This window comes from Marmota flaviventris, chromosome 8 (assembly GCF_047511675.1).
Source record: "Marmota flaviventris isolate mMarFla1 chromosome 8, mMarFla1.hap1, whole genome shotgun sequence".
Taxonomy (NCBI): domain Eukaryota; kingdom Metazoa; phylum Chordata; class Mammalia; order Rodentia; family Sciuridae; genus Marmota; species Marmota flaviventris.
This window is the reverse complement of record NC_092505.1, coordinates 135101300-135105571: the sequence shown is the minus strand read 5'-3', so window position 1 is coordinate 135105571 and position 4272 is coordinate 135101300.

The following is a 4272-nucleotide window of genomic DNA, read 5'->3' as shown; positions in this document are numbered from 1 at the left end:
GAAACCAAAAGACTGAAGTACAAGGAGGCAGGGAACAAGAAGCAGAGAAGGAACTGGACTTTGTTGTCTCTTAAAAGGCTCAGAATCCTGGTCCAGTATGGAGATAAAGGCACAGAAGGTTCCAGAAGGTGACCTGGATGCATCCAGGGAAAAAGAGTATGGTGAGAGGTTGAACTTGGGCAGCACTGAAGCAGCAGAAGCCTGGATTCCATTTGTGGGTCCAGAGATCTAGGTTCTAGTCCCATTTGCTGTGTTCTTGAGCAAGTCATTCCTCTTCCCTTGTCTCAAGCTCCCCAGTGAAGGGACACCTTCTCCATCTTCTCCAGCCTACATGCCAGAGCAGCACCTTTCACATATATGGGGGTCATATATGTGAAAGTCAGAGGCAAAGGGCCTTCCTCTATCTCTTGGATTCTAGATCTCTACAGCCTTGAAGAACTCAGGAATCTACCCTGAGCATGGGAGAAAGAGGTGAAAAACCTCTCAGGGGATTGCAGGGATGGGACAGGTGGCAGGGCAGGAACTTGGTGTCTCTGATCCTAGCAGTTGCTGTGCCCTTCGATTTATTATCATAAAAGTCTTTCTGCTCACCACACAATGGAAGCCAACCAGTTAAGAGACAAGGCAGAGGTAGAGAAAGAAGTTAATTAAGTGATGAGCTAGCCAATCACAGCATGACTGGTACATAAGGACCATCTTGCCAGGAAGCTGAATTAACAGTAGTTTATATAGGAGATAAATAATTGTAGCCTTCTCACAGCTGAAGATTTATGGCCAGATTAACACACATTTGTTTTTTTGTGTGTATTTTTGTTGTTGTTGTTGTTGTTTGTAGTTGTAGAATGAGAGCACTATTTGTTTTTGTTTTTATGCAGTGCTAAGGATTGAGCCCAGTGGCTTACACATGCTAGGCAAGTGCTCTGCCACTGAGCAACAGCCCCAGTCCCTACACACATTTGATTTTAATCACCTAGTTACAAAATGTTTTCAGTTCTGCAAATCTCAAAAAACACAAAAAATCCCAGCATCTCAGGAGGCTGAGACAGGAAGTTCAAAGCCAGCCTCAGCAATTTAGCAAGGCCCTGTCTCAAAATAAAAAGGGCTGACAGTATAGTTCAGTGGTTAAGTGCCCCTGGATTCAATCCCCAGTACCAAAAATAAATAAAAAGTGATTATTTTTGTCAAAGACATTATTTCCTAGCCAAGTCTAGCCGTTATTTCCCAGCAGCTTGGGAGACTGAAGCAGGAGGACCACCAGTTCAAAGCCATCGTAAGCAATTTAGTGAGGCCCTAAGCAACTTAGCAAAGACACTGTCTCAAAATAAAATATAAAAAAGGCTTAGTGGTTAAACACCCATGGGTTCAATCCCGGTACCAAAAAAAAGAAAAAACACCATTATTTCTCAGCTATTCTTGTTACTAACTAGTTTGTTTATGTGAAGTACCTGAGACATTACACGATGAACAGGCTAGAGGGATAGCTGTCCAGAGGGCCTGCTGTCAAATTCATGGTTATGAAAGAAAACATACTCCAACTGATTAAAGATAAGGGTCAGGTGAAATTAAACATGGAGCCAGGCATGCTCAGCTTCAGATCACAAACCCAGCTCAAGGTGAAGAGGCCCTCATGATAGAGGGCTTTCTTATGCAGTACACAGTAGTGGCATTGAGGCCCAGCTGGCACAGGACTTCTGGATCCCAGCTTGCGCCCCTCCATGTGCTCATGTTTCCCTCCATCCCAGTAGAGGCCATGGTAAGATATACTTCTGACTGCCCCTCTCCTTTTCCAACAAAGCCTCAAGTGTGTGTTGGTGGGGGGAGGGATGTCACCCAGTGTGACACCTACAGCAGGGGTAAGCCCAGCCCCTGGGATGTAGAGGATTTCTAAAAACTCTGAGAGTCACCAGGGCCCTTCCCCCTGCCATGAGTTTTCAAAGGATGCTTCCTCTAGAAAGGTGGTTATAGACCCAATTTTACAGAAGAACAACCCAAGTCTCAGAAAAAGAGGTAGTTGTCTCACAGTGGTCAAGCCCAGGCCAAACCCTGACTTCATGCTCTAACTCCATGGGACTTTCCACCACAGCACCTTTATAACAGAGGTTCTGCCTACCCCCAATGATGTATACATCATGAGTACACGTATGCACAAATACAAACACACAAGTACAATGAGCAGGCTGGCCTGGGTGCAGGTGAGATTCTCTGCAAGGGGTTTGGAATGCCTTCACAAACTTCAATGGATATGAGGAATGCAGGGGCACCAGCTTCTGCATCTCTGGGTTGGACAGAGAACTGTAGACAGAGAACAGAAAAGATGTCTTCCACAGCCTGCAACTTCTTCCTTGGGTTACTTCCTGGGTTACACCCAGCATCCCACCCAACCTGGAGAAAAGGTATGAGAGCCCTGAAAAGTTGGGGTTTCCAAGGTTCTTCAGGTAGACTACGTAGTCCTTCCCAAGTGACACCTGGGTATGGTGTGGAGAGAAAATCCTGGGAACTGGGAGGCTAAAAAAAAAGTCCTGCTAAAACAGGAACTACCACAGCCTTTCATGATAGAAAGCCTACTAGGTGTCTCACAGGGCAGTAGGTACTCAGGTGAGCTGCACCAATGGTCCTTTCTATGACTTGCACCCTGTTCTGCACTCCAGAAGCTGATCCCCATTATCTGCACCAGCAAGGCTCCCCTGTCCTCTGGCTTTCAGGGCCAGATACCCAAGCAAGCTAACAGATGTCTGAGCAGTGCAAGGAGCAGGAGGCCAGGATAATTATCCCCAGCATCCTCCTGCAGGTTTGCAGCAGCTGCCTTCCTTCTCTAAAGGCTGAAGCTACTTGGGGGGCAGCCCCTCCTCCAGTTACAGACCCACTGGTCCTGATAACTGTTCTGTCCCTGCCCCCTTGGGGCCCAGGGCTAGTGAGAGCTACACTTCACTGCCCATAATTGGCTTCCCTTATACCTGAAGCTCTATATGTAGTTCCCTGGTTAAACTCTCTTCTGGTTACATCTTTTCTGGTACATGCCATCAGCATCCTGCCAGGAGATGGACAGATCCAGCACCTAAAATATTTCATTAAATCCTGCCAGGTGCCAACCTGGATGTAACCCAGGACTCAGGGTGGCTCAAACCACATGCCAGAATCTCTACCCTTCTCACCAGGTCATAGCAGGGAAGGAGAAACTAGAACCCAGGCCTTCTGTCACTCAGAACAGGGCTCCTGTCATTCAACTCCCTATTTGTCCCACTTAGGAACTCCTAGAGTGATTTGTTTTCCTGACTAGTCACTCAGTGTTATAGTATCTCAATTCTGTCCTTGGATGTAGTAATCTAAAACCAAAATTTACATTAGAGACCAGCCCCAGAGCTACAGACTCCCACTGTAACTTTCTAAACAGCTCAAGATAAAGAAACTCTCCTTATCTGCTTCATATTCTACACTATGGCCAGAAGATGGCAGTATATCACCATGCCCACTTTAATACTTCAATAGGGACCCAGATACCAGCTGGGACTGGACTGGGCAATGAGCACATTCCTGCACCAGAAAATTCTTCATGAGGCTTAGCCCACAGCTCACCTGTTTAAGGTGCACATATCAGTAAGATAATCCAAGCACTTAAGGTAGAGAATCCCAAACTTGTTCTCAAGGAAGAAATTCCCTTTCAAACATCATGACAATATTCTTGTCTTCTATTTTTGGTAAATTTGGATTTGGATAAACTATCAACCTTTATTAGGACAGAACACTTTTAAAGAAACCCATGAACCATTGCCAATCAGCTGATCTCAGTGATGTAGGAGATGTGTTTTTTCTTCAATGTGTTATATTTTAGGAGCCTGGCAGATGAAATAAAAACATCAGTAGGTGTTGGGGTCCAGCAGAGAAACCTGGGCAACCAGGCTCACCCTGTGGCCCCCAACACAGCCAAAACCACCTGCTGGCATTGGCTAGTAGGAGTCAGGGTGCTTCTGTCCATTCCCAAGACTCCAAGTTCTTTCAAAAGATTACAAAATGTATCCGCACAAATTCAGCTGTTACATTGACTAGCAAATGATTCTTTCCACATCAAAAAATAAACACAGGGGCTGGGGCTCAGCAGTAGGGCACTTGCCTGGCATGTGTGAGGCACTGGGTTCAATTCTCAGCACCGCATATAAATAAATAAAATAAAGGTCTGTCAACAATTAAAATAATATTTTTTAAAAAAAATAATAAAGTAAATAAATAAATACAAACCTCCTAGATCTTATAACCATTTGGACAATGACTCCAATA